The sequence below is a fragment of the Lynx rufus genome, unplaced genomic scaffold, assembly GCF_022079265.1.
Source record: "Lynx rufus isolate CCGP_SWC_20201006 ecotype Redwood Valley unplaced genomic scaffold, mLynRuf1.p SCAF_5, whole genome shotgun sequence".
NCBI lineage: Eukaryota > Metazoa > Chordata > Mammalia > Carnivora > Felidae > Lynx > Lynx rufus.
The window spans coordinates 61,605,645-61,632,874 of NW_025814867.1; the positions used below are offsets into that span (position 1 = coordinate 61,605,645).

At 36.1% G+C, this 27,230-nt stretch overlaps 1 pseudogene; it reads left to right on the forward strand.

The window, feature by feature from the left end:
* Window positions 1–2,004: 2,004 nt before the first annotated feature.
* LOC124527178 (ATP synthase subunit g, mitochondrial-like) lies at window positions 2,005–2,384 on the forward strand (annotated as a pseudogene).
* Window positions 2,385–27,230: the final 24,846 nt, after the last annotated feature.

The following is a 27,230-nucleotide window of genomic DNA, read 5'->3' on the forward strand; positions in this document are numbered from 1 at the left end:
TGCCTGCTGTGATTAAATTTCTCTAATTACACAACCATACTTGATACGTGGGACTGATGCATCACCTCTTTTTTTTCTTCTGTAATCATTGTTATATCCGTGCTCTATAATCAACGTTCATCACAGCTAATTAGAATTTCTTGGTCTGTTGTTTCTGAGATCTGATGTTCCTAGAGTTCAACTAAAAAATTCATTTTTAAATATCTCTAGACTCTGGAGCAAAAAAAATAATAATAAAAATAATAAATTCTAGAGGCATATTATTCACAAATGGCTTTTTGAAATGTTAATGTACTATGATTTTTTTATTGAATTTAAATGATTACTCTTGATGTAAGAGACTAAGTCTCACTTACGATCTTAAAGGACTCTCCTGTTATATACAGGTGCCTTTCTATTGGTGAAAGTACCTGTCAGTCTTGCTTGTTAGTAAAGATTCTGTGGATTTCTGTATGATACCTGGGGACAGATATTTTTTGTTGTGTTTGATTGCCATTAATGTTGCTTTCTCTGGTAAAAAGAATAGAATGCTGCAGATTCACATCATTCACAAGTTTAGAGCTTTTGTTCATTCTCAAATGCAGTTTTCTTTCAGTGTTTCTAATTATGGACACTTTAAATGCTAAATGATAGTGGTAGGAAAAGCTGGTTAAATTTTAGCAGTCTATTACAACAGATTTAATCTACTTTCTAGATGTTAATTCGAGGCCAGAGCTTTCAACTTGTTGCTCTGTTTTGTCACAGGAAATCCTATCATCTCTTGCAACCCCCTCTTAAGGCAGTTGTAACCTTTAGAAGTTTGACTGAAGAGTAAACCTAAGTGGAAGTCAGATATTCATTACCTGCTATATCCTACCTTCTTTATTTTGTACTATCCTAGCTTGTTTTCATCATCTACCTTCATCTACATTTTCATTTTCATTTCATTTGTACCTGTACTTTGGACTGAGTCATTCTCTAAAAAACAAACCTGTGCTACTGAGCAGCCATTTTGTTTCCCTCTCCTGAGAAGTTCACGGTACATTGGAGGATCTAGGGCTATGAACATATGATTACAATGAATCTGAAAAGATGGATTAGGAAAGAGGTACCATGCTAAGCTGGAAGGGAGAATGAAAAATCTGTGAGACTGATAGGAAAGGCTCTGCAGAATAGGTGATATTTGTGCTGAGACTTGAAGGATACTAATAAAATTTAAATTAAATTAAATTAAATTAAATTAAATTAAATTAAATTAAATTTACAAAATTAAATTTAAGGAATGACATTCTCCGTGCTGGGCACTGTTCTAAGCCCTTAAAATGTATTAGCTCCTTTAAATCTCCAGAACCCAATGGAGTGCCATATATTATAACCATTTTAAAGGTAAGGAAACCGAGGCACAGAAAAGTTAGCTGACTTGTCCAAAGTCACTGTGGCAGATTTTATTTTCTAAAGATGGCCATAGCAATAGCTCTCTTTAAATTTGTTTTTCTTAAATCTTGCCACTCCCACATTAAGAAGGGAAGTCTAATTCCTTTGCTTGAATCTGGTTGGGTTTGGAACTTGCATAAAACGATCAGAATGTGGCAGAAGTGGCACTGAGTGACTTCAGGGCTTGGTCAGGAAAGAAGACACAGCATCCACCTGGATCACTAGAACACTTGTACTGGAGCCTTGAGCTGCCATGTTGTCAGTCCACAGCCCTGAGGCCATCATGTTTTGAGGAAGCTCAAAATAGCTCTAATGAAAGGCCATCTGGAGAAGAGAGAGAGGTGCCTGACCAGCTCCCCGCAGCTCCAGTCCCTCTTTGCTTTTCTAGCTCCATTCACACTGACTGTAGCACATAAGAGATTTGGAGCCAGTACTTCCTAGCCATGGCTATCCCAAATTCCACTGGAACTGTGAGACAACACAGTAATTACTTTTAAGCTACCAAATTTTGAACTGATTTGATACATAGCAACACTATTGGGAACAGTCGCACAGCTAATAAGTTGTGAGCCCTTTATGCATCTTGGAACCATGGCCCAGTTTGTCCGTAACCTCACAGGGAAGGCCCAGCGCTGGTAAACGCTGATATAACTTACTCGGAGCCCTGATTGGCCACATTTTGGCCCAATGCCAAGGTTGAGCTGGTTCCTCCAACCCCTGCTAAGACCCCTAAAGCTATTCAGAGCATGAAATAAATAGTTGAGAGTGTTCAAAATCATAGCTTCAAACAGCTCATAGTTAAGGAAGCTCTGTTGAATGGTTTGGTGGCTACTGAGGTATGGATGTGATTTTATGTTGGCAAGATCATAGACAAGCATGGCATCATTGGCTATAATGTTGAAAATCAATCTTTAACATTTGGTTTATTATTTGAGTGTTCTTGGACCATGTGTGATCAGACTGGCATTTGAAACAATAAGATAAGGAATACGATAAACATGGCATCATTGCCCATGATGTTTGAAGAGCAGTCTTTAACATGTGTTTATATTTGGCTTATTATTTGAGTTTTCTTGGACCATGTGTGATCAGACTGGTATTTGAATACAATAATTATTATTATTATTATTATAGAATTACAAAATAATAATATAATCATGCATTATTATATAATTATTATATAATTACATATAACAATAATTATAATAATAATTATTATTATAAGTAGTAGTAGTGAGCCAGAATTTGAACCCATTCTGACTTCAGAGCCACTTTTGCTCTATGCCAGAAAATAAAGCTTGAGAAGATATATGGATATTTTAAGTAAGCGCTTTAAGTAAGACCTCCATGTTGTGTGATGTGTTGGAAATCTCGCCTTCAAATCAGTATTCTGAGGGTTAGGAAATGTTTTTGCATAATGAGTTTTTTCTTTTATGGTTGAAAATCAAATGAGGGAAGAATAAGAGACTGTTTGATGGGGTCATAAGCACATCAACTATCATAATTGTAAAAGGTGACTGTTCAGTGATTGGGTAGATATATGTTGCATCATCTGAGTAATGACTTCCAACCATGTTAAAATGACATGGCGGTTTAGATGGGGAGGTGGAGGGTGATTTAGATGAATATTTTAATGAGGCAATAATTTCTTAGTAGGCAGCTTAGAGTGGAGAAGACTGAAACTACTTTGGAGCCAGAAAGCTTATGTTTCAGTGAGCATGAGTTTCAACCTTGTCTTTAGTTAATTTATAGCAACTTGTTGAATTATATCTCCCATACTAGCCAGTAAGCTTATTTAGCATGGGAATGAAAGTTTATTTTGAAAAATAATAATAATGGGTTTGATCTCTGGATCCTTTGGCCCCAGCATAAAGAAGACATTCAATAAACATTTAACAAGTAAGTGAATGACTGTATAATACAGTATTGTTAACTATCATTCACCATGCTGTGCATTGGATCTCTAGAAATGACTTGTCTTATAGAACTGAAACTGTGCTCTTTGACCAACATCTCATTTTGTATCCCCTTCTCTTCCTGGCAACCAACCACTATTCTACTCTCTGCTTCAGCGAATTTGATTATTTTAGATTCCATGTTAAAAGTGATATCATACAGTATTTGTCTTTTTGTGTCTGGCTTATTTCACTTAACATAATGTCCTCCAGTTTCATCCATGTTGTTGCAAATGGCAGGATTTCCTTTTTTGGTTTTAAGGCTGAATAATATCCCATTGTGTATATTTACTGCATTTTCTTTGCCCATCTGTCCATTGGTGAACATTTAAGCTATTTCCATGTCTTGGCTGTTGTCACTAATGCTGTAATGAACATGGGAATATAGATACCTCTTTGAGACTCAGATTTCATTTCCCTTGGATATATACCCAGAAGTAGAATTGCTAGAATTATATGTTATTTCTATTATTAATTTTTTGAAGAACTCCATACCATATTTTCATAATGGCTATACTAATTTACATTTCCCCCAATAGTGGTTCCCTTTTCTCCACATCCACTTCAACACTTGTTATCTTTTGTCTTTTTTATAATTGTGATTCTAATAAGTATGAATGATATCTCATTGTGGTTTTGATTTGCATTTTTCCTGATAATCAGTGATATTGAGAACACTTTCACATACCTATTGGCCATTGTATGTCTTCTTTTGAAAAATGTCTATTTAGGTCCTTTGCCCATTTTAAAAATTGAGTTATTTCATTTCTTTGCTATTGAGTTGTATGAGTTTCTTATATATTAAATCTAAATATACTCACCACACACACATACACACACACAATAGTGATAATGTAGAAGTGATGGGTAATGTATTTACCTTGATTGTGGTGGTCTTTGCACAATGTATATGTATCAAAACATCAAGTTGTATGCCTTAAATGCATATAATTTTCACAGACAAATCTATCTCAATAAAGTTAACTTAAAGAAGCAATAACTATAGTTTATTAGAACTTCGCCTTTCTGGTTTCTAAAATGTAGATCAGTAGTCAAATTTGCAATCTAGAAATTATCTGTACTTGTCATACCTTATACTGGGAAATTTTCTAGGACCGGAGTATTTTCTAGGTCATGGAGTGGCCTGCACTTTACAAATAAATAAATAGCTACATTTAAAATTTGTCTTCTTGGGGTACCTGAGCTTTAGGGCTCAGTCAGTTAAGCATCCAACGTTGGCTCAGGTCATGATCTCAGTTTGTGAGCTCAAGCCCTGCATCAATCGGGCTCTCTGCCGTCAGCACAGAGCCTGCTTCGGATCATCCGTCCCCCTCTCTCTCTGTTCCTTCCCCACTTGTGCACATGCATGAGTGTGTGCTGTCTCTCTAAAAAATAAATAAACATAAAAAATTTAAAATTTGTCTTCTTCGATCGACGTTATGTGTAAAACAAACACTATTAGAACTAATGTGACATTGGTTCCTACCATTGTTCTGTAATGATGCACAAATGGAGGGCTAGAGAACCCAGTTACAAGATAGATTTAGGATATCTCATTTTACTTCAGGATACAGAGGCTCATGTGATTTCTTAATACTCTTCTGGGATAGAAGTTTCTCAACCACAGCTCCCTCAATCCAGATAGTTCAATTCTGCCGTTATTAATAATAAGACTTATTCTACCTTCCTGATTTATGAAGTTCACATGTAACTCTGAATGTGAAAATATGATGCAAGCAGGCAAATGCTAATTATGTGAAATAATATATAATTGGTAATTATAATTATTAATCATGACTAATTTGTGCTATTGATAACTTAAAGGAAACCTAGAACAGAAGAGCCAATCAATTTTTGTCAGTTATGATGTAGACTTGTCTGTGACTTTTTGCCTTTATGAATAAAGGCTGATAATTCAGTAAGACTGTATTCTACAAACTTGCAAACTTCCATCATATTACATAGTGGAGCTATTTTTTGCAGCTACTTGGTAAGAATAATATATAAATTGTGGACCTCTGACTCTTGGTTTCAGCTCAGGTCATGATCTCACGGGTTCATGGGTTCAAGCCCCTCATTGGGCTCCACACTGCTGGTGAGGATTCTGTTTGGGATTCCCTCACCCTCTTTTTCTGTCCCTCCCCTGCTTGCACACTCTCTCTCTCAAAGTAAATAAATAAACTTTAAAAAGAATAGTATATAAATTGCATAGAAAATTTGAAATAAAGCAATTGCACTTAGAAAGTCACCGTGTTATAAATTGGAAAAAAGAAAAAAAGAAGCAAAAGAGAACAAATTTCATTTGTAACTAACATTTGAGAAATATTGATAATAGTAATAAAACACTACATGACTAAATAGGTCCATGCATTTAACTTGTAATAATGTAATCTTCACAGCAAACCAATGAGGCAGGTCTTTAGCTATTACCCTCTTTTTAAAGATGAGAAAACTGAAGGATAGAGAGCAAGCAAACACCATAGTCTTTTTAAAATTTTATTTAAATCTAAGTTAGTTAACATATATAGTGTAATAATGGTTTCAGGAATAGAATTTAGTGATTCATCACTTACATATAACACCCGTTGCTCATCACAAAAAGTGCCCTCCTTAATGCCCGTCACCCATTTAGCTCATCCCCCCGTCCACCTCCCCTCCAGCAACCCTTAGTTTGTTTTCTGTATTTAAGTCTTTTAAAGTTTGTCTCCCTCTCTGTTTTTATATTATTTTTCCTTTTCTTCCCTGTATTCATCTGTTTTGTGTCTTAAATTACACATATGAATGAAATCCTACCATATTTGTCTTTGACTGACTTATTTCACTTAGCATAATACATTCTAGTTCCATCCACATTGTTGCAAATGGCAAGATTTCATTCTTTCTGAAGGCTGAGTAATATCACATTGTATATGTACACCACATCTTCTTTATAGGTTTAATTGATGGACATTGGGCTCTTTCCATAATTTGGCTATTGTTTATAGTGCTGCTGTAAACACTGAGGTGCGTGTGCCCCTTCAAATCATTTTTGTATCCTTTGGATAAATACCTAGGAGTGCAACTGCTGGGTCATAGGTAGGGTAGACCTATTTTTACTTTTTTTTTTTTTTGAGACACCTTCATACTGTTTCCCTGATGATCAGTGATGTTGAGCATCTTTTCATCTTTTCATGTGTCTGTTAGCCATCTGGATGTCTTCTTTGTAAAAGTATCTGTTCATGTCTTTAGCCCATTTCTTCCCTGGAGTATTTGTTTTTTGAGTATTGAGTTTGATAAGTTCTTCATAGATTTTGGATACTAACTCTTTATTCAGTATGTCATTTGCAAATATCTTCTCCCATTCGTTGGTTGCCTTTTAGTTTTGTTGATTGTTTCCTTTGCTGTGCAGATTTTTATCTTGGTGAGGTCCCAATAGTTTGTTTTTTCTTTTGTTTCCCTTGCCTCCCGAGAATTTGCTGAGGCCGAGGTCAAAGTGGTTGTTGCCTCTTTTCTCCTCGAGGATTTTGATGGTTTCCTGTCTTATATTGAGGTCTTTCATCTATTTTCAGTTTATTTTTTGTGTATGGTGTAAGAAAGTGGTCCAGGTTCATTCTTCTGCATGTCGCCTGTCTAGTTTTCCCAGCACCATTTGCTGAAGATAATGTCTTTTTTCCATTGGATACTGTTTCCTGCTTTATTGAAGATTAGTTGGCCATACATTTGTGGGTCCATTTCTGGGTTCTCTGTTGTGTTCCATTGATCTATGTGTCTGCTTTTGTGCTAGTACTGTATTATCTTGATGATTACAGCTTTTTAATATAGCTTGAAGTCTGGAATTGTGATGCCTCCAGGTTAAGTTTTCTTTCTCACAATTACTTTGGCTATCCAGGGTATTTTGTGGTTCCATACAAATTTTAGAATTGTTTGTTCTAGCTCTGTGAAGAATTTTGTTGTTATTTTCATGGGATTGCGTTGAATGTGTAGATTGCTTTAGGTAGTATTGACATCTTAACAGTATTTGTTCTTCCAATCCACGAGCATGGAATATTTTCCATTTCTTTGTGTCTTCTTCAATTTCTTTCATAAACTTTCCATAGTTTTCAGTGTACAGATCTTTTACCTCTTTGGTTAGGTTTATTCCTGGGTGTTTTGTGGGTTTTGATGCAATTGTAAATGGGATCGACTCCTTGTTTTCTCTTTCTGCTGCTTCATTATTGGTGTACAGAAATGCAACTGATTTCTCTATGTTGATTTTATATCCTGCAACCTTGCTGAATTCATGTATCAGCTCTAGCAGTTTTTTGATGGAGTTTTTTGGTCTTTCCACATAGAGTATCTTGTCTGCAAAGAGTGAAAGCAAACACCATAGTCTTGACTATATCACTATAGTTAGTATGAGATTATTAGTTTCAGTTGAAAATTACAGTTAAAAAAGCACTGTAAGTACCCCAAAATATTTCAAACAATTCCTAATTATTAATAGAAAGGGGCTACAGTAAGGCAGTGATAATTTTAGAGTTATTATTTAACCTGACTGATTTATTGCAAATTTAGTGAGCTGTGACATACGCTTAAAGACAACATAATTTTGGTTTTAATATTTTTGCCCTTTTTAAAAATTTCTTCAAAAAAATAAATATATCTCTAAAAACATAGGCTACATTAAATGAGTGCACTATAATATAATGGCTCTTTTTTCACTATCTCTGGTTTCACTCATTTTAAAGTAGTCATTGTTGAATATAACTTATTTCCTATGTACCTTGTTTTTTCCACAGTTCCCTTTGTCAGATGAATTTCTGCTGAATCTTTAAGAAAAGCCACTTAGTGGAAACATGAGAGAAATTTGTATTGTCCCTGAGAGAGCATTTACAGGGGGTTTCAAAATGTGCATGGCATTGTCATAGGTATTATCATAGTTTTGCTTCTCAATATCCTATGAAGTATCATCACATTATTTTTTAAATGAGTTAGAAGAGGTTCACAAATGTGAAGTGAACTGCACAGTATCTTGTGTTAAGTGGTGGAACTAGGAATCAAACCTAGATTCTGTCAACTCTAATATTTTATTGCCTTCTAATTGTTTTCTGCCTTATAGAGTGGCCATGTAAAGAATGAAGTTATTAGTTCACAAGGAATGATCTCTTCTGATACTTTCTCCAATAGTCTAGCACATTTCCACATTCCTCCTTTCTGTCTCTCCATAACCAATGATGAACATATAAGAACGTGGTTGGACATCAGGAGACTCATGAAGGTCAAGATTTTTGTTGTGAGGTTTGTAGTTTGTTCCCTAGTGACTGGAGATTGAATGGGTTGCTCAGGCCTTGAAATTAAATCGCATGCACCAATTTAAGGAAAATCCTAGAATTAAGACTATGTATAGAAGTTATTCCTTTGGCATTATCTAAATCTTCAGAATAAGTATATTCTTATTATCCTTCATGCATAATTCTATAATCTCAAAATGAGGTCATAAAAACCCAGAACATTGTTTAAGCGCATTTCCTAATTATATTTAGGGCATGTATGAATTTCTCAGAGATGTTGATTAATGCCATACCTTACCTAAATCTAAAGAGAATTACATTAAGCTTGGGACCTACAAAAAAATTAACTGATTTTCTGTAAAAGCTAATTGCAATAAGAAGCTTAGGTCATTCACTTCATGAAGCCCATTGATTTGAAAATTAGTATGATACATAAGATCTGTGTGTGCTTTTTGGGTGATTTTCACAAAGCAAACACACAATCCTTTAAAAACAAAAATACACATACTAAATTGGGCCAACCATTTGGTTTAGAGAAAGATGTGAGTAAAATAAAACACTTCTCATTTTGGCTTTATTCTGCACTGTGGCCACCTCTGTGTAAGATTTGCTGTGTTCCTGAAAGCATTGCGCACTATTACTAAAACTGCATAAAAACAGACTAAATGGATCACATGATTTTAGAACAGAAGAATGTTTTAAGAAAATAATCAACTCTAAGGAGCCTAAATTCACAAATTGTGTTTAAAGATAGAAATTAACAGCCTATTTGTATAGCTTGTTCAACAGACCTTTCATGTGTTTGCAGTTCTGTTGTATTTGTCCTACAACCAGAAATGCAACACTGCTCTTGCAAACATCATATTTAATTCTTGAAGAGACTGCAGTATGTCATTACAGATGGATTGATAGCCTTGATGATATCATTGAACTTTTGTCATGCCTAACCTGGAAGACTTGCTATATGTCAGAGAATTTTTGTCATTCATCTTGCTTTTGAAAGGCCAAATTTATTTGCAACCTTGAATGACATTGGACACATGAAACAGCCTGAAATCTATCATACAGTGAGTATCTTATAAAACTGCAATTTAAAATCCTAAGTATTGACTTGGTTTTCAGAACCATCTTCAAAGCCACTGACTTTCAAATTTTTTACTTATAGACACTGACTTTTAGTTGATAACAATAACTTTATATTTTCATTTTTTGAGTATATGAGGTCACCGCATGTATACCATGCTTTATTATTTCCTTTTTAAAGAAAACTAGAAAAAAGTAGAAGAGGAAATGCATGTTTATATTTTATACTTATTGATGTCAATATGTAGCTGACCAGTGAACCAGCACTAGTAATGAATTCTATCCTTTGGTAGAATTATTCAGCCAAGTTTTAAAAAAATCTCAGATTATATATGAAAACAGCAGGGTTACGTGAAAACAGCGCTATCAGAGGAAAAACAAAATTGTTTTTGAGCTTTCTCTGGTGTAGTATAAGAAATGTGATATTTGTTACTATAAATTTATAATTCTGTCCGTATTAAAACTGAATTCACATTTAATACAAATTAAACAAGAAAGCCAATTGAATGCCTTCTGTGAGCCAGGTTTGAATTCTCAAGTATGTGATAATAATAGCTACTGTGTAGCTAATAAAAAATAATAACAATAGCTTCTGTTTATAGAAATTATGTTAGAAAGCATGCTAAGACTTTTAAATACGTTACTGAATTTCATTCTCACAGAAGCCTTATAAAGTAGTTACTTTCTTTTTCCTTAGTGTACAGATGACAAAATTAAGAACTGTGAAGTTAACAACAAACATTTCATAAAGGGGTTTACTCTTGTGTTCATCGCTCTTAAGCCAAATACGAATTACTATCTTTGGAATTGTGTGTTCAGGGAAGTTGCCTGCCTGTTGCATTTAGTCATCCTTAAACGGTTTCTACTTTAGACCTAGCGGGAGGTTCTTGGTATAAAATGTGTGGCATCCTTTCCTTTCATCAAATCTCCAGTACATAAGCGTGGATCAAATTTTCTTAAGAATACATGGTCTCTCCTATAACTTCCACTGAGGGTATCCTAGAATTCTGTTCTTACCACTTGAATGTGAAGATTCCTCCAGAGACCAAAAGCATTGGCATGCATTGCTGCTTTTTCAAGTATGGAGCATCCAACTGATGGGATGATATAGCCTTGGCCATGGGAAATGAACTGAATAAAACACCAACATTCTGTATCATTGAGTAGCTTTAAACTCCTCACAAAGCAAATTAGAAAGCAAAATCTTAAAGATTATTCATTTAAAAATAGCATACTATGTATTCTAAAATTCAAGTGAATATACTTAAAGTGATGTAATTGTGCACCATGACAGAGTGTATAAAAAAGAAAAACTACTAGCAACCTTTTAGCCTCAACATTACATATTTTTTTTTGCATTTATTGTGCTATTTTTCTCAAAGTATACTTATTACAAAGAAGTTGGGAAGCAGCCAAGGACAGAGCAACAAAACAAAAATCATCAACAATTACTTCATTCAGATAGACAGTTTTAGCATATTTTAGTATGTTCTTGCAATTTTTTTCTAATAAAATATATTGATATATCTTATATAAGTAGATACATATAGGGTTACCATTATATATGTACACACCCTTATTGTGTGATGACATTTGCAGAGGTGAATAAATATTCCCCTGGAATGTTGATTATTATATAGTGGTCCTCTGTTTGGATGTATTATAATTTACTTAAAATTCTACTATATGATATTTAGTTTCCATTTTCCCTCCTCTGATATTTAAAAATACATAAACCATGGGTGTGCCTGCATGGCTCAGTTGGTTGAGCGTCTGACTCTTCATTTCGGCTCAGGTCATGATCTCACGGTTCATGAGTTCAAGCCCCATGTCAGGCTCTGCACTGATGGTACAGAGACTGCTTGAGATTCTTTCCCTCTCTCTCTGCCCCCCTCTCAAAAGAAATAAATAAAACATAAAAAATTAAAAATACATAAATCATGGACACTTGTAATCATTTCCCTTGGATGTCGTCTTGAAAGTAGAATTGCTGGGTAGAAAAGTATATATATTCCAATTCTTTTAATTTCTTTTTTTAAATTGAGGTACAGTTGAACACAATGTGACGTTAGTTTCAGGTATAGAACAGTGATTTTACAAGTCTATATGGTATGCTGTGGTCACCACAAGTGTAGCTATCATCTGTCACCATACAATGCTGTTACAGTAATGTTGACTATATTTCCTACACTGTACTTTTTATTCCTGTGACTTACTCATTCCATGATTAAAAGCCTGTACCTCTCTCTTCCCTTTACCCATTTTACACATCCCTCCACCCTTTTCCCCTCTGTCAACCACCGGTTCCTTTGGGTCTTTTTCTGCTCTAATTGTTTTGTTTTATAGTTTCCACATGTAAGTGAAATCATATGGTACTTGTCTTTCTCTGTCTGACTTATTTCACTTACCAAATATCCTCTTGGTCCATCCATGTGGTCGCAAATAAGAAGATTTCATTCTTTTTTTATGATTGGGTTAATTTTCCATTGTATATCTACACCACATCTTCATTATCACTTGAGTTGCTTCCATATCTTGGCTGTAGTAAATAACTCTGCAGTAAACATAGGAGTATATGCCTTTTGGAATTGTTGTTTTTGTTTTCTTTGGGTAATGTTGAGCAGTGGAATTATTGGACCATATAATATTTCTGTTTTTAACTTTTTGAGGAACCCCATACTGGTTTTCATAGTGGTGGCACCAATTACGTTCCCAACAACATTGTATGATGTTCCCTTTTCTCACCAATACTTTTGATTTTTTTATTGTTTGTTTTTTGATTCTAGCCATTCTGACAGGTATGAGATGATATCTCATTGTGACTTTGATTTGCATTTCCCTGACAATTAGTGACATTGAGTGTCTTTTCATGTGTCTGTTGGCCATGTATAGCTCCTCTGGAAAAACGTCTCTTCAAGTCTTCTCCTCATTTTTATTTTTTTTATTTATTTTTATTTTTTTTTTAAATTTTTTTTTTCAACGTTTATTTATTTTTTTTGGGACAGAGAGAGACAGAGCATGAACGGGGGAGGGGCAGAGAGAGAGGGAGACACAGAATCGGAAACAGGCTCCAGGCTCTGAGCCGTCAGCCCAGAGCCTGACGCGGGGCTCGAACTCACAGACTGCGAGATCATGACCTGGCTGAAGTCGGACGCCTAACCGACTGCGCCACCCAGGCGCCCCTTCTCCTCATTTTTAAAAATTAATTTATTTATTAATTATTTATTTAATTTTTTAATGTTTATTTTATTTTTGAGAAAGAGTGACAGAGCATGAGGGGCAAAAAGAGAGGGAAACACAGAATCTGAAGTAGGTTTGTCAGCTGTCAGCAGGCTGTCAGCACAGAGCCCCATGTGGAGCTCGAGCTCACGCACCACAAGATCATGACCTGAACTGAAGTCAGACACTTAACTAACTGAACCACACAGGCACCCCTCCCCTCATTTTTTATTTTATTTTATTTTTTTAAACTATTTCATTTTTTTTTAATTTTTTTTAACGTTTTTATTTTTTATTTTTGAGACAGAGAGAGACAGAGCATGAATGGGGAGGGGTAGAGAGAGAGGGAGACACAGAATTGGAAGCAGGCTCCAGGCTCTGAGCCATCAGCCCAGAGCCCGACGCGGGGCTCGAACTCACGGACCGTGAGATCGTGACCTGAGCTGAAGTCGGACGCTTAACCGACTGAGCCACCCAGGCGCCCCCCTCCCCTCATTTTTTAATTGAATTATTATTTTTTTGGTGTTCAATTGTGTAAGGTCTTTATATATTTTGGATAGTAACCCTTTATTTGGTATATCGTTTGCAAATATCCTGTCCCATTCAGTAGGTTGCCTTTTTGTTTCGTTGATAGTCTTCTTCACTGTGCAAAACTTTTTTTTGTTTTTTGGGTTTTTTTGTTTTTGTTTTGTTTTGTTTTTGGTTTAGTCTCAGTAGTTTATTTTTGCTTTTGTTTCCCTTGCCCGAGGAGACATATCTAGAAAAGTGTTGTAAGACTGATGTCAGAGATTACTACCTGTTTTCTTTTAGGGTTTTAATGGTTTCGTGTCTCACATTCAGATCTTTAATCCATTTTGAGTTTATTTGTGTGTATGGTGTAAGGAAGTTGTCCAGTTTCATTCTTTTGCATGTAGTTGTTTATTTTTCCCACCACCACTTATTGAAGACTGTCTTTTCCCACTATATATTCTTGCCCCCTTTGTCAAAGATTAATTGACCATATAAGCATGGGTTTATTTCTGGGCTTTCTATCCTTTTCCGTTGATCTATGTGTCTGTTTTTTTTTGTTTGTTTTTTGTTTTGTTTTTTTTTTGCCAGTATCATACTGTTTTGTTTAATAAGCTTAATAAACTGGCTTGTTGACCGAGTCAAATTGTTAAGAAAAATAAACAAACTTACAATGCTTCAATTAATGAGGTTTTCTTTGGGCTAATGTAAGGAAAAGTAAGGAAGATCCTATTCAAATACTGTGAATAGGAGTTCTTTTATTGGCTATGATAGTGTAAATAGTAGACCAATTCTCCACCCTAGAACAGCTAGAAAAGTTGCATTTAATATAAAAATCATTCATCTGAAGACATCAGAGAATATCATGGCAGGCAGGAAAGTCAGTGAGGTGAGTTTACCCCTCGAGGGGTTGATTCATAAGTAACATAATGGGACAAACTGAAAAGGTGAGAAGAAAATGGCTGCTAACAAGGAGAAAAGGTACATGGGGCTGAGGCGATATAAATTGGAATTCAGACCTATCATGGAAGCCAAAATTTGAGGGATCAAGATACTGAAGAGAAACTATACCAGTCAAAGTCTAGTAAGAGACAGAAACCATGCAAAGATTTGATCAGGCCAAAAAAAAGGTAATATAGGTTATTAATTAGGACCTGAAGATAAAGTACTCAGAGGGATAAAGAGAATGTTGAAGAATATAGGAATAGCAGATGATAGGGAGCAGCTACTATGTCTAGGACTGAAGGAGAATACCCAAGAAAGGAATGTACTTGGAAGCATTCTCCCACCCCTCTAACCCCCACAGGTTGAAATTTAGATCTTGGAGAGGGTGGGGTTATGTCCCACTTTATGGCACAGAAATTTGCAGTGGGGCTGCTGGCCAGGGACAGTGAGCAGGAGCCTGTTGCTGGGCGTAGCAGTGAGATTCACTGAGAATCTGCCTGTTGGGGTACTGGTGAGACTTTCTGAAGCTGATACACCACTGGCAGGGGGCGCTGCTTGCTGGTGGAGATGCTTCCCACCTGCTGGCAGACACAGTGTCCACACCTGCAAAACAGAAAGCACTGGCCTTTTTCTCTTCCAGAGTTCCTCTAGGCCCTCTACCAAGATGACTTGACATTGCATCATCTGACCAGGGAGATATATTCATAAGATCCAGCTTCAGTATCATAAAGCAAGTCTAAGAAGAGATTTATAGAAATGAGAAAATTGATGACAAGATGGAAAGTTTTACCTGAAAAGAAGAATTTATATAAATAATCAAATGAATGTAGGGGCGCCTGGGTGGCTTCATCAGTTAAGTGTCTGACTCTTGATTTCAGTTCAGGTCGTGATATCATGGTTTCATGAGATTGAGTCCCTTGTGGCTTCTATGATGATGACACAGTGCCTGCTTGAGATTGTCCCCCTCTCTCTTCCCTTCCTCCACTTGCACTCTGTCTCAAAATAAATAAATAAACTTAAGAAAAAGAATTTAAAAAAATCAATTATAAATAGAAATGAAAAAGAAAACTTTATTTTTTTTTATTTTTTTTAACGTTTATTTATTTTTGAGACAGATAGACAGAGCATGAACGGGGGAGGGTCAGAGAGAGGGAGACACAGAATCTGAAACAGGCTCCAGGCTCTGAGCTGTCAGCACAGAGCCCGACGCGGGGCTCGAACTCACAGACCGCGAGATCATGACCTGAGCCGAAGTCGGCCGCCCAACTGACTGAGCCACCCAGGCGCCCCGAAAAAGAAAACTTTAATGGAAAAATGAAGTATATGGTATTAATGGCATATGATAAAAAGCTGATAATAGAATTAATAACCTAGAAGACAGAAATATATCTAGTGGAATATATCTAGACTGAAGTAAAGAAAGAAAAGAAAGATGATAAAACAAAACAAAACAGAAAAAAGCATGAGACAAATGATGTATAGATCAAAAGTCTTACAAACATGTGTTATGCAGTCCTAGGAAGAAAAGAGAGAAAATAGGGCAAAAGCAATATTCGAAGAAATAACCGTGGATGCAATTTCTCTAAAACTGAAAGAAAGGCACAAAACTCCAAGGAGGAAAAATACAAAACAAAACACATAAAAGTATATCACAGTAAAACACATGAGAAAAAAAAAGGATAATGAGAAAATCTTAAAAGCAGACAGAGAGAAAGTCACATCATATTCAAAAGGAAATTTAATTGATAATGGAATGCCACTTTTGAAATGCTCTGAATAACTGCCAATGTAGAATTCTATTCCATTGATATTCTTCTTCAAAAATTAAGATGTAATAAATGGAGAAGATAGGCAAATCTGTGCAGAAGAGATCCAAATAATATATGTAGGTACTTCATCCTCAAAGAAAGGGAAGGATAACTCTCCACTCTTGAAGTGACCCCATTCCAAAGACCCCATTTTAAATGACCCTATTCCAAAGAATACAGGATGGAAAAGGGATAAACAACAGTAACCTTACAGTCGAAAAACCTGACAAACAGTATGTCAGCCTGAGGATCAAGGTTGACATCAACAGTGCTAAATCATGTTGATAATTTATATCTCTGATATGATGTCATGAAAATGGCACTTTACCTCTGTGATCTTCCTCCTCAAAACACATAATCCCAGTCTAATAACAGCAAAGACATCATAAAAATCCAAATTGAAAGACAGTCTATAAAGTACCTGACTAGTACTCCTCAAAAATGTCAAGGTCACCAAAAGCAAGGAAAGTAGTAGAAACTGTCACGGCCTAAAATAAGTTAAGGGTACATGACAACTAAATAAAACCTGGATGGGATCCTGGGACACGAAAAGGGCAGTAAGTAAAAAGTAAGGAAGCCTGAGTAAAGTATGGACTTTAGTCAACAATAAGGTATCAATATTGGCTTATTATTATAACAAATGTACCATACTAATATAAAATATTTATAATAGTGGAATGTGGAATATACAGGATATACTGGAACTCTGTACTATCTTTGCAGTTTTTTTTCCTGCAAAATCGAAAACTGTTCTAAATATTTTTGTAAGTTTATTTAAAAATTAAGGTGAAGGTATCGTTTCCTAACAAATAGAATCTGAAAAAAAGAAAAGAAAAGAAAAGAAAAGTTGTGCCAGCAGTCCATATGAAAAGAAATACTAAAAGCAATTTTCAGGCAGAGGGAACATTATCCCAGAAAGAAGTACAGAAATGCAGGAAGCAATAATGAATAGCAGAAAAGGTAAGTATATGGATGTTTATATTATTTTTGACCATGCAAAATAATAATAATAAAGTCTTATGGGGTCTTTTGATCTGAAATTAAAAAGCATGATAGCAATAACATAAAAGCAGGAAAAGCATAATGGAGTTAAAATGTAAGTTTCTAGCATTACCAAGGAAGTGGTTAAAGCACTAATTTATATTAGAGTTTAATAATAGATGTTTTAATATCTATAGTAACTACTGAAAGAATAATATAGGATGTATAACTGACAATCTAACACAGAGTGCAAATAGAACGGCAAAATTTAAAAGGACAAAATAGCAGAGAGCAAAAGTAACATAAAATATACAGAATTTTAGAAAAATAGTAAAATGATAACTTTCATCCAAATATGTCAGTGAATACATTAAAAGTCAATGATATAATACCACAGCTTAAATATATTAGAATATTTACAATAACACATATAGATAGATATAAATATATGGATATAGTTTGTTGAATGCATGAATATGAAAAAGGTTAAAAGTATAGAAAACAAAATGTCATGCAAACACAAACCAAAAGAAAACTGATATAACTATACTAATATCATTAAACCTCAACTTTAATGAAAAAAGCGTAACTGGATCTAAAGAGGAACACTTCATAATAACAAAGGGTTAATTTGCTAGGAAGATGTGGCAATTCTAAATTTGTATGTCACAATAGAGCTTCCAAACGTATGGAACAAAATTTTCAATAGTCATAAAGAACAAATGTAAAAATCACATAGGGAAACTTTACTCTGCCACTTTCACTAGCTGATATAGTGAACAGTGCTTGGTATAACGAGCATATAAAGAAAAATCCTTAATGATACAAAGATATGAAAAACATGGTTAACAAACTTGAACTAATTAAATCTACATATTTATATATATTTGAAATATATACATATAATATATATGCATATACGCATACAGAAAATGTAGCACTTGAGAATTACTGAATACATCTTATTTTCCAGTAAACGTAGATTTTTTTTTAACCATAATTGATCATGTGCTGGCATATGAAGCAAGTCTTAACAAATTTTGAAGAATTGAACCACGTAGATTATAATGTGTCCATAGTGGAATTAATATAGCATTTCATCATAATAAAATGATTGCAAATGCCTCAAATGTTTGAAAAACCTTCAAAATATACCTCAAAATAACCCAAAGAAGGGTGAATGTAGATTGGGAAATATATTGAATTGAATGATAACATTACAACACAGAAAACCTGTGGGATGCAGTTAATACTTTATTTTTAGGAAAATTTATAGTCTGGAATGAATATATTAGTGTGATATGCTGTCTCCAAAGAGGCTGCCATCAACTTCTTTCTTTCCTGGACACTGCAATTCACACATTTTGGGAAGGAATTTTTCCACATCCTGGAATCTCAGCTGACCTGTGACTGCTTTAACCAAAATATATCTAAGAAGTGACGCTATGTAATTCCAAGTTTCCATCATGAGGAGCCTTGCAGCTTCTGTTTGGATCTCTTGGAATGTCTCTCTAGGGAGTGATAACCACCTTGTAAAATGTCTCTTCCCTGAGACCACCACGCAGTGAGAAAGTCAAAGTTAGTCACGTGTAGAGAGAGATTAATGCCCAGCCAACCACCCAAATATTCCAACCATCTCAGCCCCCATCCCAACATGTGCGTTAAAAAGCTTGTATGCAAACCTAACTCCAACTGCCATTTGACTGCTACCATACTTGGACTCCCAAATGAGAACTATCAAACTGAGTCCTTCAATCCTCAGAAATGTGAAAGATAAAAATAAATTGCCTCTTTAAATGAATTTGGGAGTAGTTTGTTACACATTTATAACAAGAAGTATTTTTAAAGTTTATTTATTTATTTTGAGAGAGAGAGAGAGAGCACAAGCAGGTGAGAGGCAAAGAGAAGGAGAAACAGGCTCCTTCCCAAGCAGGCTCCGTGCCATCAGCACAGAGCCCGATGCAGGGCTTGAACTCATGAACTGTGAGATTATAACCTGAACCAAGATCAAGAGTCAGATGCTTATCTGACTGAGCCACCCCAGCACCCCGATAACCAGAAATATTTTATAAGAAGAAAGTCTAAAAACTGATGATGTAGATGTCCATCTCAATAGCTTAGAAGCAGAGCAGTGAAAGAAATCTATAAAAGGTAGAAGGAAGGCAGTGATAGAGATCACAATGCTAAAGTAATTAAATGGAAAAATGTGGAATACTGAAAAATCAATAAAGCCAAAAGTTTGTTCTTAGAAAAGATGAAGATAGATAGATAGATAGATAGATAGATACCAAAGCTGTTCAAAAATAAAAGAGAAGACACGCATTTATTTCAGGAATAGAAAAGGGGATGCCACTACAAATTGGACAGATATTTAAAAAGATAGTGTGATGATTCCAGACTTCAAGCTGATTACAAAGTTATAGTCATCAAGACATTATGGTACTGGCACAAAAGCAGACACATAGATCAATGGAACAGAATAGAAAACCCAGAAATGGACCCATAAATGTATGGCCAACTAATCTTTGACAAAGCAGGAAATAATATCTAATGGAAAAAAAAACAGTCTGGTATTGGGAAATGGTATTGGGAAAACTGGGCAGCTACATGCAAAAGAATGAAACTGAACTACTTTCTTACACTATATACAAAAGTAAATTCAAAATGGATGAAAGATCTAAATGTGAGACAGGAAACCATCAAAGTCCTAAAGGAGAACACAGGCAGCAACCTCTTTGACCTCAGCCTAGCAACGTCTTACTAGACATGTCACCAGAGGAAGAGAAACAAAAGCAAAAATGAACTATTGGGATTCCATAAAAAAGCTTCTGCACAGTGAAGGAAGCAATCAACAAAACTAAAAGATAACCTACAGAATGGGAGAAAATATTTGCAAATGGCATTTATGATAAATGCTAGCATCCCAAATCTACAAAGAACTTAGCAAACTCAACACCCAAAAAACCAAATAATCCAGTTAAGAAATGAGAGAAGATGGGGCGCCTGGGTGGCGCAGTCGGTTAAGCGTCCGACTTCAGCCAGGTCACGATCTCGCGGTCCGTGAGTTCGAGCCCCGCATCAGGCTCTGGGCTGATGGCTCGGAGCCTGGAGCCTGTTTCCGATTCTGTGTCTCCCTCTCTCTCTGCCCCTCCCCCGTTCATGCTCTGTCTCTCTCTGTCCCAAAAATAAATAAACATTGAAAAAAAAAAAAAGAAATGAGAGAAGATATGAACAGATACTTCTCCAAAGAAGACATCCAAATGGCTCACAGACACATGAAAATATGCTCAACATCACTCATCATCAGGAAAATACACATCAAAACCACAAGGTACCACTTCATACCTTTCAGAATGGCTAAAACTAACAACACAATAAACAATAGGTGTTGGCCAAGATGCAGAGAAAGGGGAATCCTCTTGTACTATTGGTGGGAATGTAAACTGGTGTATCCACTTTGGAGAACAGGATGGAGTTTACTGTTCTCAAAAAGTTAAAAAAAAAAAAAGAATTATCAGCAATTGCGCTACTGGGTATTTACCCAAAGGATACAAAGATTCAGATTCGAACGGGTTCATGCACCTTGATTTTCATAGCAGCGTATCAACAATAGCCAAGCTATGGAGAGAGCCCAGATGTCCATCTATTGATGAATGGATAAAGAAGATGTGGTTTATATGTACAATGGAATATTACTCAGTCTTCAAAAAAGAATGAAATCCTGCTATTTGCAATGAAGTGAATGGATCTAAAGTGTATTATGCTAAGCAAAATAAATCAGTCAGAGAAAGACAAATACTGCATGATTTCACTCAACTGTGGAAGTTAATAAAAAAAACCATATGAACATATGGGGAGGGGGAAGAAAGAAAGGAAAAAGAGAGAGGGAAACAAACCATAAGAGACTCTTAAGATAGAGAGCAAACTCAGGGTTGATGGAGGGAGTTGGGTGAGGGATGGGCTAGATGGGTGATGTGTATTAAGGAGGGCATTTGTTATTGATGAGCACTGGGTGTTGTATATAATTGGTGAATCAATGAATTCTACACCTGAAACCAATATTGTACTGTTTGTTAACTAATTAGAATTGAAATAAAAGCTTGAAAAAAATAAAAATAAAAAGATAGTGTAAGAATATTGTTAACAACTTAACAGCAATGCATTTGACCATTTATATGATATGGACAAATTCCTTAAAACATATTTACATCTTTAAATAAAAATCTGAGTACTTTTAAAATTTTTTTTTTCAACGTTTATTTATTTTTGGGACAGAGAGAGACAGAGCATGAATGGGGGAGGGGCAGAGAGAGAGGGAGACACAGAATCGGAAACAGGCTCCAGGCTCTGAGCCATCAGCCCAGAGCCTGACGCGGGGCTCGAACTCACGGACCGCGAGATCGTGACCTGGCTGAAGTCAGACGCTCAACCGACTGCGCCACCCAGGCGCCCCATAAATCTGAGTACTTTTATATTCACTAAAGAAATTGAATCTGTAATTAAAAATCTTTTAATGTGCACCCCACCCTCACACACACACACACACACACACACACACACACACACAGGTACACAATCATAATCCCAGACACAGATGGCATCACAGATAAACTCTTCTAAAACGTTTATGTAAGAAATAACAATGGTCTTATACAGGTTATCTCAGAGAATAGGAAAAGTGGAAAGACCTTTCCCACTTGTTTTATATATGATCTGGATGCCAAAACCTAACAAGAATATTATAAGAAATAAAAAATGTGGGCAAATCTCTCTCATGAATATAACCACAAAAATTCTAAACAAAATGTTAGCTAACTAAATCCAGGAATATATAAAAAAGACACTGTATCATGACTACCTGTACAGGGGATTCAGGGATACAAAAATCAATCAGCTTTATTCATCATATTATCAGAATCAACAGGAAAAACCATATAATTATCTTTATAGATTCGGAAAATTAATAAATAAAACTTAACATCTATGTATGATACAAATACTAAATAAATGGGAAGAAAGAACATTTCTTAATCTGCTAAAACTAATCTATAAAAAAGCCCAACTATGTGCACATCATAATTAACAGCGAAACGTTAAAAAACTATCCGAGTTCAGAAGCAAGACAAGGGTGATCACTGCCACCATTGCTATTTAACATTCTACCTTGGCCACTAGTAAAAGAACCAATATTTTATTTTTTTTAATTTATTTTTATTTTATTTTATATTTTATTTTATTTTATTTTATTTTATTTTATTTTATTTTATTTTATTTTATTTTATTTTATTTTATTTATTTTTTGAGAGACAGAGCATGAGCAGGAGGGGGCCAGAGAGAGAGGGAGACACAGAACTTGAAGTGGGCTCCAGGCTCCATGCTGTCAGCACAGAGCCCAACGCGGGGCTGAAACTCACAAACTGTGAGATCATGACCTGATCTGAAGTCAAACGCTCAACTGACTGAGCCATCCAGGCACCCCACCAATATTTTAAGAATTGGACAAATGGACAAAATATTTGAACAAGCACTTCAACAAGATGTTATCTAAGTGTCCAGAAACATGAAAATGTGCTTAACCTAATTATCATCATGAAAATGCAAATTAAAACTTGCAGTATGATACGAGAATGCGCTCTCCAGAAGAATAAAAATAAAACAAAAGAGAATATCCCAAATGGTGGCAGGGATGCATAACATGAGAAACATCTGGTGTCTAATATACCGTTGGTGGGAGTGTAAAGTAGCATAACTTCTTTAGAAGACCATTTGGCTATAAATACTAAAGCAAAGTATATCATACCTTTTGACCTAGCAATTCCAGTCCTAGCTATATTACCCAACAGAAATGCGTATGTGAGTTCACTAAAGATGTGTATGAGAATGTTTATAGCAGCACTCTTTATAATAACCCCAAGAAAACCCAATTTCTCAACAGCTATGAAATGGACCAATTAAAATGGTAGTTTTTAATAGAATTAAGTAATATACAAGAGTGAGAATGAATGAACAAGTATATGCAACAATGTGGATGCCTCATAAGCAGAATGTCCAATGAAAGAAGCCAGACACTCACACACAAATACACACAGTATGATTCTGCTTGTATAGTTCAAAAAGATAAAACTATCCTACAGTGATGAAAGATCAGGGTAGTTGTTACCTTCAGCCAGGCAGAGTGCTCCTTGGGTGCTAGGAATGTTCTCTTTATTGTGGCTGCATTGGTATATTCTGTATCTGAAAACTCAGCAAACTGTGTACTTAGGATTTGTGTACTTTCCTGTGTATATGGCACACTTTAATGAAAAGTCAACTAAAAATAAGCAAAAGCAGTCTCAACACCTGCACAGCCATACGTCAGATCAAAGAAGTTACATCCAGTCAGGATGCAGGTAGCTCACTCTGCCTGTCAGTTCTTTGTTTTTTCAGGATTAGTTCTCTCCTCTCGGGGTTCCACTGTCAGGGTGACTCAGCCCCACTTCTTCTATGCTTCTGCTTTGTCAGCTTCTTCTGCCCCAACACATTCTCCTTCTCTCTTTCGATCTCTCTCTTTTCTCTCCCATTTTTACCTGCCCCTCCCCACTTCCTCCCTGCCCTTTCTACCCTCCCTCTCTTCCAGCCACACTCATCTCATGAGGCAAAGACTCAGTAACTGTTAGCTAGTCAGCATGCAGGAGAGATGCCCCTTTTGAGGGGAACACACCATTATCAAACCTACAGTTGTGCTGGATGGAATATTTATTAGCTGTAAGCTGGATAGGGGAAATACATAAAACTAAACCCTATCTGTAAAGGTGGGTTCTGGCCACAGGTTTAGAAGTGTGCTGTGGACATAGCTAGTACATGGACACAACCAAATCACATTTCCGTTTAGTCCTTAACTCCATCTCTAGCCATTGGAAATCCTGGAACTACTTTTCTAACTTTCCCACGCTATCCAGCACAATGCCAAAAACATAGTGGAGGGTGTTGAAGAGTTATCTGTTTGAAAAGCCAGTAACAACATATTTCTTTAATGGACAAATGGGTGACCTAGTGTTCTGACTCACTGGTTTATGACTCTGTTCTCAATCTCATCCTCAAATGGTGACTTGGGTGTGAAATTTCTGGACCTGCATTGTAAGTCTCCAAATTCCATAAGACTAAGTGGTTCCTTAGTACACTGTTCAAAAATATCTCAAATACCGATGGCTAAGACCTGACTTTTTCTTTATGTCAAAACAAGGGTGCCTTGGCTATAATGAAAATAAGACAGCATAGTGTTATCTCATTTAATTTGAGATCAAAGAATAATGTCACTCTGTGATGGTACATTTTTAGGAGAGCCACTGAAGTCTTTTTTTGTGCGTGTCTAGTTATAGGAGGCTAATTCTGCTTAAATATTCAATTGCAGATAGAAATGAATGTACCGTTGACAGTGGTGGCTATCAGAACCAATGCTGTAATACAGCTGGGAGTTATCACTGCAAGTGTCAAGCTGGCCGGAAGCTGGAGGAAGATGGCAGAGGATGTGAAGGTAACGGGTAGGACTGTCTGCTTACTGATAAGGAAAAGAGAGAACATGTACGTAATGCAAAAGGAAGGGTTTGTCTTTTATCCAGAGCCAGTTGAAGTGCCTGTGTTGAATGTTGTCAAGAGTACAGATCTTCCTCTCATGTCTAGATTACAAAATTGTAACCCTAAGAACACTTCAAGTAGCTTATTATAGGAAACATATGATTATACACTGGTTTGGTTGTGTCACGTTCTGATTATGGAATTTCAATCATTCATTTAAATCCCTGGGTAAAGTACATATTTTTGAAAGCATTTCATTTAATTCTGAAGTAAAAATGGTGCTTATCATAAAATACTCATATGTTGCTACAATGGAAATGGAGAGGCACAAAACTAACCACAGGGATAGTATTCTTGGTATGGAATCAGCTTTTTTCACAAACTTCAATTTACTGTCTCCCTTTAAAATTAATTCCTTCCTGCCTTTATTTATTAATTCATCATTTTGTTCATTTGACGATCATTGAATTCCTGCTCTGTAGCTGGCATTAATCCATGCTCTGCGGATATAAAAATTAATGAGAGATAAATTCTGCCCTGAAGGAGTTTACTGATTACAGGCAAAGATGGAAACATAAGCCAAAACCTTACAGAATGGTGTGTAATACATTATAGCATAAGGCTAAATGCAATGGACTCAACGAGACCTGGGTTTGAATCTCAGCTCTTACAATTTATGTGACCCTGGGAATGTTAATTGTTAACACTCTTTCCTTGTCTATAATATTTGGGATAATGCCAGTTTCTAAAATCACAAAATTTACTGTGGGATTAAATAAGATGCTGTATCTAAAGCAGTTGGCACAGTGCATGGCATATAGTATGTGTTCAGATGTTAACTATGAATTTTGCTCTCATTTATGAACTCAGTCGTTGCCCATATTGGGAATGTAATGGAGCCCAGACATTGTTCCCTTTTCTTGTTCTCTAAAAAGGACAAAGATATGGGGCGCCTGGGTGGCGTAGTCGGTTAAGCATCCGACTTCAGCCAGGTCACGATCTCGCGGTCCAGGAGTTCGAGCCCCGCGTCAGGCTCTGGGCTGATGGCTCAGAGCCTGGAGCCTGTTTCCGATTCTGTGTCTCCCTCTCTCTCTGCCCCTCCCCCGTTCATGCTCTGTCTCTCTCTGTCCCAAAAATAAATAAACGTTGAAAAAAAATTAAAAAAAAAAAAAAGGACAAAGATCCAAATTAAAAGGAACCCTGTATCAAGCCTTTTAACTGTCCTTTCTGATTTTCCCTCCATCTATTCATATTACTAGAATGCTAGGGCATTTTTTTTAGATCACTTAGAAATGTATTTATTCTAACTATGTTTTCCATTGACCTTACAAAATCATACTTTTTTTTTTTTAAACTCTGACAGAGTCTATTCCCAATGGGGCATGCGTGAATAAGTTGGTAGAAGAAAACAAAATAAACGGAGAGACATCCAACTGGAGATGACTGGAGCTGGGGCTATGGGTTTGATTGGGACTGTCAAGGCAAGACAAGTTGTAGTGTTGTTCGGCCCCTACTGGCATGTTCTGGCAGGCAGCAACAGGAAGGCCTCCAGGGAAGCTGGCAGATATTCAAGGGCAACTGCATCTGGGCCTTCTGGAGATAGGGCTTTACCCCAAGCAAAGTCCTCTGCCAGGAAGAGTATAAATTAATAAAGGCAAGCACTAAATTCACCCAGTCTCCTTTCATTCGAGGGAGGTAATCTCTATTTCTGAAGAGATTATCTGTCAGTGGTGTTCTCACTGTTGATTCAATATCAGAGAACAGGAGGACTCAAGGACCCCATGGTGTCCAAATGAAAAGTGGGACACTGACCACTGCAGAGAGCATAGTCTACATGATGAGAATATTCTTTGTCGTGGCTTCTCCCTTCCCTTACAGGCAGCGATCTCTGTCTTTTTGGCTGAGTAGTATTATCACCATTGTCCTTATTATAGATACATTCAAAGTGCCAGCACAGCAATTACCTACTGTTAGGTTTAACAGTTGCTGTTATGTTTCTAATAACTATTAGGCTAATAAGTCATGATAAACTTTGTACCCACTAATTCTTTTACATGCCATTATCTCATATGTAACTGAACTTAGTTACTCTTCATATAATCGTCAACACATTTAGAGCAATGATTTCCTGGTTCCATTTAACTGATGTCCTTTTGCACAGACTGAATAAGAGCAAGGTTAGGATTTGGGAGAATCAAGAGCGGGACCCTGAGCTAACACTGACTTCCTACTTACTGAGATTCAGCACTGGGGATGGTGGTGTGGAGCAGACCAATGTGCCATGGTAGAGAACCACCTCACAGTGTGATCCTTCTTACAATCTTTTCCTGTTCGTTTCCTTAAATGACAGTTTGGTAGATGTGGTGATGCTAGAGAAGCGGCTTGCTAGATCACTCAATGTACAGTGGTCTCAGATTTGTTTATATACATAATTAAATACAAAATAACAGGGGTCATTTTGAAATTGAGTGCATTCTAAAGTCACTGTAAATGAGCATTTCAGTTTATGTGAGTAG